Source organism: Carcharhinus amblyrhynchos, chromosome 1 (genome assembly GCF_965287045.1).
Source record: "Carcharhinus amblyrhynchos chromosome 1, sCarAmb.v2.hapA, whole genome shotgun sequence".
Lineage (NCBI taxonomy): Eukaryota > Metazoa > Chordata > Chondrichthyes > Carcharhiniformes > Carcharhinidae > Carcharhinus > Carcharhinus amblyrhynchos.
The window spans coordinates 29,001,678-29,016,401 of record NC_137324.1 but is presented as its reverse complement, the minus strand read 5'-3'; the positions used below and the strand labels follow the sequence as shown (position 1 = coordinate 29,016,401).

Genomic DNA, 14,724 nt, shown 5'->3' with positions numbered 1-14,724 from the left:
TTAAGTCACCAAGACGTCTGCTTGAGCTTATTTGGCTTTGTGCAGTTGGTGATAATTCTCATTTACTTCTCATCTGTTATGTGTCTTCCAGTGGGAGTACCGTCCGATTTCAGCAAGGCATTGTCAGCAGTAAGTGAGGGCCATCATAGCTTGTCATTTTCCGAAGCAGGAGATTCTGCCTAATCCTCCTCCCTGCAACAGTGCTCTTTCGTGACAATCTGAAGACATTGTTCTTCAAATTTCCTACCCCAGCATGGAAATTTCAGCACTGTGTTCTTCTGTCATATCCAAAATGTTCCCTGTTGTTAAAGTCAATCTGACATAGAACCATAGAAACACTACAGTGCAGAAAAAAGCCCTTCGGCCCATGGAGTCTGCACTGACCACAATCCCACCCAGGCCCTACCCCCGTATCCCTACGCATTTATTCGCTAATCCCGCTAACCTATGCATCTCAGGACACTAAGGGGCAATTTAGCATGGCCAATCAACCTAACCTACATAGCTTTGGACTGTGGGAGGAAACCAGAGCACCTGGAGGAAGCCCACACAGGCGCGAGGAGAATGTGCAAACTCCACACAGACAGTGACCTGAGCTGGGAATCGAACGCAGGTCCCTGGAGTTGTGAAGCAGCAGTGCTAACCACTATGCTACCATGCACTCATGAAATGATGTCTTGCCTGCACGAATCCTTGTATCTTAGTTTTCACCACCCAGTGAATCTACTGATAGCTTCGTGTTTTCTATGCAGTATACCTTATAGGCAACCATCATCCATTCTAACACTGTAGCATAGTCATTGCAGTCAATGTCACTATCATTCCACCATACTTTGAGCTAGAAACTGCAGGGTGTCTGTGTTGGTGTCTCAGTGCTGCCAGTGGATCCCAAGGATCTTTGCAGAGAACACGTGAAATGAATGTGATTGGTGGGTTCAAGGCTGGGGAGCCTTGGCCTCAGTGTCACTGCCTCTCCAGGTTGGTGCTCTCACAATTACTTCATTGCAGTGTTAATGTAAGCCTTATTTGTGACTAATAAATAAATTTTAAACTTTAACTCTGTCCTGTAGTGAGCGTCTCACGGTGGTTATTTTCCAGACGTCGCTGGATTCCGGGGAAGTGCCGGAAGATTGGAAAGTGGCTAATGTTACGCCGTTGTTTAAGAAGGGTGCCAGGCAAAAGGCGGGGAATTATAGGCCGGTTAGTTTAACGTCTGTTGTAGGTAAAATGTTAGAATCCGTCATCAAGGAGGAAATAGCGAGGCATCTTGAGGGGAATTGCTTGATAGAGCAGATGCAGCACGGTTTCGTTAAGGGGAAGTCGTGTCTGACAAATTTACTGGAGTTCTATGAGGATGTGTCTCGGGCGGTGGATAGAGGAGAGCCGATGGATGTGGTCTTTCTTGATTTTCAGAAGGCGTTTGACAAAGTACCTCACAAGAGGTTATTGCAGAAGGTCAGGGGACATGGAGTTGGGGGTAGGGTGTTAGCGTGGATAGAGGACTGGTTGTCAAATAGGAGGCAGAGAGTGGGGGTCAATGGGTGCTATTCGGATTGGCGGTTGGTGACTAGTGGAGTGCCTCAGGGGTCGGTGCTGGGGCCTCAGCTATTTACCATTTATATAGATGATCTGGAGGAGGGAACTGAGAGTATGGTGTCAAAATTTGCTGATGACACCAAGATTGGTGGAAAGGCAAATTGTGCGGAGGGTGTGGAGAGTCTGCAGAAGGATCTAGATAGGCTGGGCGAATGGGCCAGGAACTGGCAAATAGAATTTAATGTTGGCAAGTGTGAGGTGGTCCACTTTGGTAGGAATAATGGTAGGAAGGATTATTACTTACGTGGAGAAAAACTGCAGCAGGCAACGGTGCAGAGGGACCTCGGGGTCCTTGTGCATGAGTCGCAAAAACCCAGCTTGCAGGTGCAGCAGGTGGTCAGGAAGGCGAATGGGATGCTGGCCTTCATAGCGAGGGGGATTGAATATAAAAGTAGGGAGTTCTTGCTGCGGCTGTATAGGGCATTGGTAAGGCCGCAGCTGGAGTACTGTGTGCAGTTTTGGGCGCCGTACTTACGCAAGGATATTTTGGCCTTGGAGGGAGTGCAGAGGAGGTTTACTAGGCTGATGCCGGAGTTGAGGGGGTTGAACTATGAGGAGAGGCTGAATAAACTAGGCTTGTGCTCGTTAGAGTTTAGAAGAATGAGGGGAGATCTCATTAAGACGTATGAGATGATGAATGGGATGGATAGGATAGAGGTGGAGAGACTCTTCCCGCTCAGAAAGGATAGCAGGACTAGGGGGCACAGCCTTAAAATAAAGGGGGGGCGGTTTAGAACAGAGTTGAGGAGGAACTTCTTCACTCAAAGGGTGGTGAATCTCTGGAATTCTCTGCCCGTTGAAGTGGTGGAGGCTGCCTCGCTAAATATTTTTAAGACGCGGGTTGATGGGTTTTTGATAAGAGAGGGGATTAAGGGTTATGGGGAGAGGGCGGGAAAGTGGAACTGAGCCACAACAGATCAGCCGTGATCTTATTGAATGGCGGGACAGGCTCGAGGGGCCAGATGGCCTACTCCTGCTCCTATTTCTTATGTTCTTATGTTCTTATGTCTCTCTCTCTCCCTATATATATATGTCTGTCTCAGTGTCTATCTCTCTCTCTTATTCTGTATCTCTCTCTTTTCTCACATCTTCTGCTGCCCTCACTGACGCATGCTCACTCTCACATGGGCTGTCTCACTTGCATGAGCATGTTCCCTCACACATGGACATGCACTCTCTCATTTGCATATGTGTGCTGCCTCTCGCTCGTACGCGATGTCTTGCTCACATGCCTGCTCTCTCCTGCTCCCTGTCGCGCACCGTCGCCTGCCCTCTCTCGCTCATTGCCTCTTTGCACTCTCTCCCATGCTCCCTCTCTCGTACATACGTACGAAGACACCAAGAAAATTAGGAGCTGGGGTTTGATATTTGGCCCCTCAAGCCTGCTGTTCCACTCGATGAGATCAAGTCCCCATTCTGTTCACCCTCAATAACTGACTCCTTGCAAGTTAAGAACATGTCCATATCTGCCTTAAAAATATCCATTGATCCTGTCTTCACTTTGGGGAAGAGAGTTCCACAGGCCCACAACCCTCAAAGAAAAATTCTCATCTCCGTCTTAAATGGGAAATCTTTTATTTTTAAACTGTGTACCCTGGTTCTGGTCTCTCCCACAGAGGAATCATCCTTTCAGCACCCACCCTGACAATTCCTCTGGATCTTATATGTTTCAATAAGATCAATGTTGATTCTTCTAAACTCCAATGGATACAAGGCCCAGCCTGTCCAACCTTTCCCCATAAGATAAGCCCACAATCCCAGGTGTCCGTTGCGAACCTTCTCTGAACTACTTTTAACACGTCTATTTCCTTTGTTAAAGGAGACCAAAACTGTAAACTCTACACGGGATATGATCTCATCAAGGCCTTGTACGACTGTAGTAAAACATTTCTTTCATATTCCTATCCCCTTGGAATACATGACAATATTCCACTTCTTAATCTCTTGCTGTAACTGCACACCAACCTTTTGTGATTCCAAGACACCCAGATCCCTCTGTATTACTGAGTTCTGCAATCTCTCTCTCCACTTAAATAATATCTTCTTCTGCCAAAGTGAAGAAGTTCACATTTTCCCACATTTTTACTCCAGCCGCCAATATTTTGCCCATTCACTTAACACATTGACATCCCTTATTGGCACCTACCCATCTCTATATCATCAGCAAATTTAGCAACCAAGTCTTTAGCCCCTTCATCCAAGTCATTGATCTAAATTGTAAAAAGGTGAGGACCCGGCACTGATCCCTGTGACGCTCCACTAGGTAGAACTTGCCACCCCAAAGCTGACCCATTCATGCCTACTCTTTGCTTCCTGTTAGCTACCCAAGCTAATATGCAAACTCCCACATCGTGAGTTTTTATTATGCCGAGTCACCTTTGATGCAGCACCTAGTTAAATGCCTTTCGGAAGTCTAAGCTCACCACATTTAAGGTTCCTCTTTATGCATGTTGCTTGAATTCCCTTTCACAAAACCGCATTGAATCTGCCTGATTGCACTGAGATTTGCAAAATGCCCTGTTGTAGCTTCCTTAATAATAGATTCTAGCATTTTCCCTACGACGCATGCTAGTCCAACAAGCCAGTAGTTTCTTGCTTTCTGTCTCCCTCCTTTCGTGAATAGAAGAGTCACATTCACTGTTTTCCAATCTGATCAGAATCTAGCAAATTTTGGAAAATTAAAATCCATGCATCTACAACACAGCAGCTCCTTGTTTTTAAGACTCATCAGGACCCAGAGCTTTTAGTTCTAATAATTTTCTTAGAACCCTTTCCTCTGTGTCCTGAGGTGGGGGGGAGACTGCAGATTGCTTTGGAGGATGCCAGAAACTTCTCAGTTCTGTGCCTGAGGCTCTGGGCTGCATCATCCAGGTACAGATGGCATCAGAATAGGTTGGCTGGCTGAGAAACAGCAACAGGGACATTGGTGGAAAGGGGAATGCTGTCATTCTGAGAGAAGTTAGCAGGTTTGTGCTCCATGGAGCCACTGCCCTTACCCTCGGGGATGGTGCCTTAGTAACATAGAAATCTGCTGGATCCCAGACTGCTGGATTGTCATGAAAACCAGAAAGTCCCTTTAAGGTAGCCCCAGTGGCCTAGTGGCATTATCGCTGGACTATTAATCCCAAAAGTCGGCCAATGTTCTGGGGACTTGGGTTCGAATCCCGCCATGGCAGATGGTGGAATTTGAATTCAATAAAAAATATCTGGAATTAAGAATCTACCGATGACCACGAAACCATTGTTGATTTTCAGAAAATCCATCTGGTTCACTGATGTCCTTTAGGGAAGGAAATCTGCCATCCTTACCTGGTCTGGCCTACATGTAAGTGCAGAACCACAGCAATGTGGCTGGCTCTCAACTGCCCTCTGAAATGGCCTCGCAAGTCATTGAGTTGTATCAATCAAGGGCGACTAGGGTTGGCCAGTCAGCGAATGAATGATTAAAAAGCAGCAGCGTCCACAGCCATGAAAGCAGCAGTCTCAGCTTTGCTTGGCAATGAGTATTGATCTTGTAACCTTAGTCTGAGCTTTCGCTGCAGTGGAACTTGAGGCTGTCAGATGTCACACTATGCTCACATTTACCAGTGTTGCCATGGAATTGGCCATCGCCTCCAAGCTGGAAAGGGTGGGCTCAGGATTGTGCACAAAGAACTGCTTAAAGTTGGAGCCAGCCTCCTCTGTGCTCCTTAGCAGTGACAACAGCTTGTCTGGCAGGCTTTGTCAATGCACCAAGCAGGGCTAGTCATCATTTTCCTGTACACCTCCTGTTGAACCACCTGAATTCTCTGCAGCAGAATGCATCAGTAGATCCACGGTCTCACAAGCTGCAGCTTGCATCTTCCAGACAGCAGATTGTGGCTGTGCTGGGAATTAAGATGATGCACAAGGTGGGATCATACAATCCTCCTGAATGTTCTTGTCCATGTCAGAAGCAATGGCCTCGGTTGCTGCCGATCTTATAATGAGGAGCACCGTCTCCTCCGGAAGGGCTCAGGAGATGCAGGGTTGCTTGTCCCCCAGTTCTCTGCTGTTCCCTCCAGTTATGTACAACGTTTTCCTGCAAGAGGGAGGGAAGAATTTTTGAGTGATGTCCTGCCACAGCTGAATAGCTGGAAGTGTTTGGAAGGCACGAGACACAGGTTTAAGGCTGGCAACACTGGTAAATGTGTGAATGTGAGGTGAAGCATCCAGATATGTCCTGATTTGTGATGGGTGAGTGACGGGGGATTTGGTACATTGAGCACTTTGCCTGTTGCGAATGCGTGTACCTATAACTGTTCGCAACAGGCAAAGTACTGCCTGTACCCACCAACCCATGCTTGCAAAACTCAGCACATAATGCCCGATATTAGATGTGACTCCTCAATTGAACGGCAATTGCTAAAAAATCCTGCTAAGAATTACATTGGCAACAAATTTATAATCAATCAGGTTCAGAGTGTGACTATAGCTCAGCCTTCAACACCATCATTCCTATGAAACTCATCTCCAAACTCCATGGCCTGGGCCTCGGCACCTCCTTATGCCACTGGATCCTGAACTTCCTAATTCACAGACCACCATCAGTAAGGATAGGGAAGAACACCTCCTCCACAATCATCCTCAACACCGGTGCCCCACAAGGCTGTGTTCTCAGTCCCCTACTACACTCCTTATACACCTATGACTCTGTGGCCAAATTGCCCTCCAATTCGATTTTCAAGTTTGCTGACGACACCACCATAGTGGGTCAGATCTCAAACAAAGATGAGGCAGAGAATCTGGTGTCCTGGCATGATGACAATAATCTCTTCCTCAATGTGAACAAAATGAAGGAGATTGTCAGCGATTTCAGGAAGCGTAAAGGAGAACATACCCCTGTCTACATTAAGGGGGCAAAGTAGAAAGGGTCAGGAGCTTCAAGTGTTTTAGGTGTCCAGATCGCCAACACCCTGTCCTGGTCCCCCCATGCCGACACCATAGTTAAGAAAGCCCACCAATGCCTCTACTTTCTCAGAAGACTAAGGAAATTTGGCATGTCAACTATAACTCTCACCAACTTTTACAGATGCACCATAGAAAGCATACTTTCTGGTTATATCACAGCTTGGTATGGCTCCTGCGCTGTCCAAGACTGCAAGAAACTGCAAAAGGTTGTGAGTGTAGCCCAATCCCTCACGCAAAATTTCAAATAATCACAACATTTTATACTCCAGGAGGAAGCAAGTTCCCTCTGGCCAAGATGTTGCCATGGAGAAAACAATGGGGAACACTAGGCTTCCCAAGCTCCCAGGCAATTCAGAAATGGCCCAAGGCTTGAACATATTCCTTTTGTTTGCAGAGAATGGGTCGCTGTGTATGAATGTGTGTTGCTTCAGGCAACCGTAACTGAGCCACATTGTGAGCTTGACTGATTATCATAAATGGTTTGTGTAGCTATGTCCTCAGGTTTCTTCCCAAAGTCCAAAGATGTGCAGGTTAGGTGGATTTTAGCTAATACTCAGGATTATTCAGCCCATCTGCAGAGTCACATCTAACAGGGAATATTTGGTTTTGTGTTTTTGCAAGTACAGCTTTGGTTGATTACAGTCTGTACTCTGCCTGTTGCAAACGGCAGAAGGAACATGCTGTTTGGTTCAATTAACCAATCGCTAGGAAGTACCTGGCATGTCATGGCACTAAAGTTCATACATGATGTTACTCAATTGGATGGTAGGCAAAATGTCTCTTTGGACTGATGGCAGCCTCCTGATAGTGGAAACTACCCCTTATACAGTTACAGCATAGTGGCAGCATGAAATGGCTTACTCAACAACTTTCTGAGATACCTTGCCTTTCCAGGGTATTTTGAGGCAGACCAAGTACTTTTCAGATCTGAAAATACCAACCTTTAGCCCAGAACTGGTGAGAAACAGCAAAACCTGCAGCCCTGCTGGTACTCAAACTGAGCTCTTTAAAGCTACTGAGATTTTCCCACATCAGGACTCCATGCATTCATCCTTCAGATGTAGGAGGATAAAGATCTCCCAGAATTCAGGAATGTGACACCTGTAACTGTCTTCAAGAGGGGAGATAAATCATGTCAATCATTGGGCTGGAACTCTCTGGTTGTTCACTCTGGTGGGACTTCCTGATCCCGGCGATGGTGCATTCCTGCTGTGGAGTTCCTGGCAGTGTGGGGTGGATTCAATGGGAAATTCCATTGACACTGGCAGGACCAAAAGATCCCACTGCCAGTGACTGGTGCACTACCTCCCGCTGCGAGAAACACGCTCTGCGAAAGCCAGAGAATCTCACCCAGGGTTTCCCTCTTGTTCACAGCAGGGAAAATCCTGACACCCATTTTCCAGAATTACTTATTTCTAGTGGCTGAGGCAATCCTCCCAGAGACACGATTGCCAGAATTTCACCACTAAGCCCGCTCCGAAATCGGGGCAGGCAAGACTGGCATAAAGGCATTCGCCATTGGCCTCGGGCGGATGAGGTGGTAAAATTCCAGCAAGTGTGGCTCTAGACCATCCATCCAGAGGAACCGCTAACATGGTTTTTATCGCCAGGCATAGCTAAGAAAACTGCTGAGCACAATGCCAGAAACTCTTCATTGCATGAATCAACCTAACTAAAGCAATTAAGTCAGTAATTCACAAAACTCAGCATTGTGCTCCAGACATTTGGATGTCCAAGAAACTTCCTGACAGTCCCACAATTGTTTCATGGTAATATGACTCTGGTTGTCTTGTGTGTGAGATCTGAAACAGACACATCCAAAATCTAGACTGGGATCAAGCAAGGCTGTGTGATAGCACCCATACTATTTATGCTGTATGATAGCACCCACACTATTTACACTATGTGACAGCACCCACATTATTTACACTATGTGATAGCACCCACACTATTTACACTGTGTGACTGCACCCACATTATTTACACTGTGTGACAGCCCCCACACTATTTATGCTGTGTGACAGCCCCCACACTATTTACAATCTACCTGACAGACTATTCACTTCATCTGAGCTCATCTTCCCTCTGGTGTCAATATTAAATACTGCCGATGTGGCAAACTCTTTAACCTCAGTCACTTCCATGTCAAAACTAGGCTGACCACCATAAACATACATGATTTGCAGTTTGCAGTCACTGTCCATTCTGCACCAGGTTGGCAAATCATTCTTGATCTCTTCAGCTACACCAGCTCGGCCTTCTACAAACTATGGCAATCAGTGTTTGACCACAAAGGTTTCCACTAATCAATGAAAGTCCTTGAATACAGGTCAGTTGTAGTCACTACACTCCCGCACTGCATTGAGACCTGGACTGTGTATCAATGAAAGAGAAGAGCGTGAGAGAAATTCTATCAGCAACGCCTCCACCCGATCCTCCAGATTGATTGGAGGACCATCGAACAAACACTAGGTTGGGTGGCACAGTGCCACTCAACCTAGTGTTTGTTCGATGGTTATCACTGCTGATTAGCACTGCTGCATCACAGCGTCAGGGTCACAGGTTCAATTCCCGGCTTGGGTAACTGTTTATGTGAAGTTTACACATTCTCCCAGCGTCTGTGTGGGTTTCCTTCAGGTACTCAGGTTTCCTCCCACCATCCAAAAGATGTGTTCGTTGGGTGCATTGGCCATGCTAAATTCTCCCTCACCATACCCAAACAGGTGCTGGTGTGTGACGACTAGGGGATTTTCACAGTAATTTACTTGCAGTGTTAATGTCAGCCTACTTGTAACACGAATAAATAAGTTAGTCTCCTTCTTGAAGCCCACTCCACAGACAATCAGACAGTGACTGCAAACTGTGGATCATGTATGTTTATGGTGGTCAGTCTAGTTTTGACATGGAAGTGACTGAGGTTAAAGAGTTTGCCACATCAGCAGTATTTAATATTGACACCAGAGGGAATCAGGTAAAACTCTTGGGAAAATCAACTTCAATGTGTCTGAATGGTCAAAAGCATCACCTCACCAGGTCATGTTCTCTCAATTCTCATGGTCAACATTCGAGAGGAGGCAGAGTGGCAGGGGAGAAGGAAAGAAAAGAAAGCAAGTCAGTGGGGGGGGGTGGGTGTGAACCCAATCAGTAGAGGTAACGTCCCACTGCGGCGTATTACAACCAATCCGTGTAAAGAATTGACACTCTCACAGCCCTGCCTCTGAGGGGAGTTCTAAAAGTTGTGAAAGTTGGAGGCATTGAAAAAGGAAGGAAGCAAAGAAGTGATACCAGCACGTAACGTTCAACTCTGGCTCAAATCTCGTGAATATAACATTACCTTTGGGTATAACAGAAACTATAATTTCAGTCAAAACTGCTGTTAACCACTATCTGTCTGTATTCACCATTCTGCTTTGTTTGAGTCTCTATTGCACAAAGGTGTTACTTTGCAAAAAGACCAATGGTCAACATGCTATTTTGATCTGATTAATCCTTGTACTGTGATTGGATGAGCTGCTATGTATTGTAGAACCTTTTTTGTTTGATATTTCTTCTATATTGCCTATCAAAAGAAGGGAAATCCTGAAATAAGATTGAACACAAATACAGTTACTGTGTGACTGCACCGCCTGACAAAGGGTTAGTGGGAATGGCAGAAGAAACCTTTGCACAGTTATGATCTTGGTAATTTGTAGAAAGGGCCAAGTTGCCTGCACCAGTTCCTATTTCTCTACATTTTTCTGTTCTCACTCATTAGAACATGAAAAGCAATGACAACTCGCCAACAGAATTTTTTATTAACTGTAACGTCTTCCTCCCTTTTCCTGGGGTTTTGCACTGATTTTTCTTGAATAGAAGGCAGCCAGTGTGCTGATTCTGAGGTGGGGATTTGTGTTTGGTGATTGACAGAAGGTGCACCTTCTGATAATGGACAGGAGATATGAAATCCTTACAGTGCTGAAGGAGACCATTTGGCCCATCAAGCTTGCACTAACTCTCCAACAGAGTATCTTACCCCGGCCCCAGCCCCAGCCCCATAACCCCACATATTCACCTTGCTGATTCCCCTAACCTATACATCTTCGGGCACTAAGGGGCAATTTAGCATTGCCAATCCACCCAACCTGCACATCTTTAGACTTTGGGAGGAAACCTGAGGAAACCCATGCAGACACTGGGAGAACAGCATGGTGGCACAGTGGTTAGCATTGCTGCCGCACAGCACCAGGGACCTGGTTTCAATTCCCGCCTCGGGTGACTGCCTATGTGGAGTTTGTACGTTCTCCTTGTGCCTGCATGGATTTCCTTCAGGTGCTCCTGTTTCCCCCAGCAGTTCACAGATGTGTGTGTTAGGTTGATTGGTCATGGTAAATGGCAGGGTAAATACGTGGTGTTAAGGGATAGGGGCTGGGTGGGATTGTGATTGGTGCAGACTTGGTGGGCCTCCTTCTTCACTGTAGGGGGTTCTATGAACATGCAAACTCACCATAGACAGTCACCCAAGGCCAGAATTGAACCTGGATCCCTGGCGCTGTGAGGCAGCAGTGCTAACCACTGTGCCACCCTTACAATGAAAAGAGTCAATAAGTAACTCCAATGAGAACTGAAGTAAGTTGGTGTCCCAGAGGAGCCATGGAAGCGATATCAGGAGCTTGAGCTAAGAGTGAAATGTGAATATCCGCTGAGGCCTACCTGGCTGACACAGCCTGCTGCCGTCATATGTGAGGCAACATGTTTGATGTGTGACAGAAAATGCCACAGCGGTGGTTTTTCTGCACCCTCACCCCTTGTTGAAAGTTCTGCTTGGCATTGTTATGCCCGTGTCAAAACCTATCCATGCCTGGGTGAATCAGCCAGGCAACAATAAGCCTTTTCTAGCTAGATCAATCCATCAGCGATAATATTAACCAATCAGATAACTTCAGTGAGCAGTGACTGTGAAACTATCATTGATTATTACGAAGAGCATCAAGGAAATCTGTCACTCTTACCTGGTCTGGCCTGCATGTGGCTCCAGACGCACAGCAATGTGATTTACTCTTAATCGACCTCTACAGTGGCCTCGCTAGCCACTGAGCTCAGTGACAATTGGGGATAGAATGGGCAACAAATGCTGCTAGAGATGAATATAAATTAACCGTGTGGTTTGTCATAGGAATTGTGGCACAGTTGCAAATCACTAAAACTTGGTTCATGTATTTACTGATCTGTGTATATAGAAAAATGGTGTAAAAGATATAAGAAAGATTGAGCCATCAAGCCTGCTGCTTCTGCAGGATCCCATTCCTTTATTATCAACTCTTTTGGCAAGGTGTAAAAGTAACAGGGTTGTTGTGGTGGGAGATTTTAATTTTCCCGATATCGACTGGGACTCACTTAGCAGTAAGGGCATTGATGGGGCAGAGTTTGTAAGGAGCATCCAGTAGAGCTTCCTAAAACAGTATGTAGATAGTCCAACTAGGGAAAGGGCCATACTGGACTTGGTATTGGGGAATGAGCCCAGCCAGGTAGTCAGTGTTACAGTCGGGGAGCAGTTCGGGAACAGTGACCACAATTCAGTAAGCTTTAAGGTACTGATGGATAAAGGTAAGTGCACTCCTCAAGTGAAAATGCTAAATTGAGGGAAGGCTAATTACAACAATATTAGGCAGGAACTGAAGAATGTAGATTGGGGGCAGATGTTTGAGGGTAAATCAACATCTGGCATGTAGGAGGCTTTCAAGTGTAAGTTGATAGGGATTCAGGACCAGCACATTCCAGTAATGATGAAGGATAAGTATGGCAAGTTTTGGGAACCTTGGATAATGAGAGATATTGTGAGCCTAGTCAAAGTGAAAAAGGAAGCATTTGTCAAAGCTAGGAGGCTGGGAACACATGAAGCAAGTATGGAACACCTGGAAAATAGAAAGAAACTTAAGCAAGGAGTAAGGAGGGCTAAAAGGGGTCATGAAGAAACATTGGCCAGCAGGATTAAGGAAAATCCCAAGGCTTTTTATACATATATAAAGAGCAAGAGGGTAGCCAGGGAGAGGGTTGGCCCACTCATGGACAAGGGAGCGAATCTATGCATGAAGCCAGAAGAAATGGGCAAGGTATTAAATGAGTACTTTGCTTCAGTATTCACCAAAGAGAAGGACTTGGTGGATGATGAATCTGGGAAAGGATATGTAGAGGGTTTGAGTCATGTTGAGATCAAAAAGGAGGAGGTATTGGGGTTCTTGAGAAACATTAAGGTAGACAAGTCCCCAGGGCCTGATGGGATATACCCCAAAATACCGAGAGAGGCAAGGGAGGAAATTGCTGGGGCTTTGAGAGAAATCCTCACTGGCTACAGGGGAGGTCCCAGAGGGTTGGAGAATAGCTAATGTTGTTCCTTTGTTTAAGAAAAGTAGCAAGAATAATCTAGGTAATTACAAGCTGGTGAACCTTACATCAGTGGTAGAGGAATTATTGGAGAGAATTCTTCAAGACAGGATTTATTCCCACTTGGAAATAAGTGGACGTATTAGTGAGAGGCAAAATGGTTTTGTGAAGAGGTGGTTGTGTCTCACAAACTTGATTGAGTTTTTTGAGGAAGTGACGAAGATGATTGATGAGAGTGGGCAGTGGATATTGTCTACATGGACTTCAGTAAGGCCTTTGACGAGGTCCCTCATGGCAGACTGGTGCAGAAGGTGAAGTCACATTGGATCAGAGGTGAGCTGGCAAGGTAGCTATAAAACTGACTCAGTCAAAGAAGACAGAGTGTAGCAATAAGAACATAAGATGTTCATAACAATGAATATATCAATAGAAGGGTGTGTTTCTGGTGCTCCTCAGGGATCAGTGCTGGACTTTTTGCTGTTTGTAATGTATAAAAAATGATTTGGAGGAAAATGTAACTAGATTGATTGATAAGTTTGTGGACGACACAAAGGTTGGTAGATTTACGGATTGCGATGAGAACTATCAGAGGATACAGCAGGATATAGATCAGTTGGAGACTTGGGTAGAGAGATGGCAGATGGAGTTTAATCCAGACAAATGTGAGGTAATGCATTTTGGAAGGTGTAATACAGATAGGAAATATACAGTAAATGGCAAAGGGATCTGGGTGTATGGTTACACAGGTCACTGAAAGTGGTAATAGAGGTGGGGAAGGTAGTCAAGAAGTCAAGAAGGCATACGGCATGCTTGCCTTCATCGGCCGGGACATTAAGTTTAAAAATTGACAAGTCATTTTGCAGCTTTATAGAACCTTAGGCCACACTTGGAATATAGTGTTCAATTTTGATCGCCACCCTACCAGAAGGATGTGAGGCTTTGGAGAGAGTACAGAAAAGATTTACCAGGATGTTGCCTGGTATGGAGGGTATTAGCTATGAGGAGAGATTGGAGAAACTTGGTTTGTTCTCACTGGAGTGACGGAGGTTGATAGAACCTGATAGAAGTCTACAAGATTATGAGAGGCATGGACAGAGTGGATAGTCAGAAGCTTTCTCCCAGGGTGGAAGAGTCAATTACTAGGGGGCACAGGTTTAATGTGCGAGGTTTAAAGGAGATGTATGAGGCAGATTTTTTACACTAAGAGTAGTGGGTGCCTGGAAGTCGTTGCCAGGGGAGGCAGTGGAAGTGGATACGGTAGTGACTTTTAAGGAGTGTCTTGATAAGTACATGAATAGGATGAGAAGAGAGGGATATGGTTCCCAGAAGGGTAGGGCTTTTAGTTAAGGCGGGCAGCATGGGCGGTGCAGGCTTGGAGGGCTGAATGGCCTGTATCTGTGCTGTAATTTTCTTCGCTCTTCGTTCTACTTTAAGAACTTTAGTTCACCAGCTAGGTAGGAAACACCTAACGGTTATTTACAACATTCTATCTCCAGAGTCTTGCAGCTTTGTGGCTGCCAGTCAATGTCCAGGATTGACCTGAGGTAAAAGGATGAACCCCTACTGTAAACCTGTCAGCTGGTTGCCCCTTTGAACGGGCCAGGCATCATACCTAACTGGGTCCCTGGCAGCATGGTGGCACAATGGTTGGCACTGCTGCCTCACAGCACCGGGGACCCAGGTTCAATTCCAACCTTGGGTGACTGTGTGGAGTTTGCACACATTCCCCGTGTCTGTGAGTTTCGTCTGGGTGCCCCATTCCTCCTTCAGTCCAAAAATGTGCAGGTTAGGTGCATTAGTCAAACTGAATTGCCCCTTAGTGCCCCAAGGTGTGTAGGT

General features: G+C 45.8%; 1 protein-coding gene across 3 annotated transcripts in view; it reads left to right on the top strand.

Annotated features, from left to right (window-relative positions):
- The window catches only part of pstpip2 (proline-serine-threonine phosphatase interacting protein 2), a 115,188-nt gene that overhangs the window by 28,698 nt on the left and 71,766 nt on the right, over positions 1–14,724 (top strand). The window lies entirely within an intron of this gene.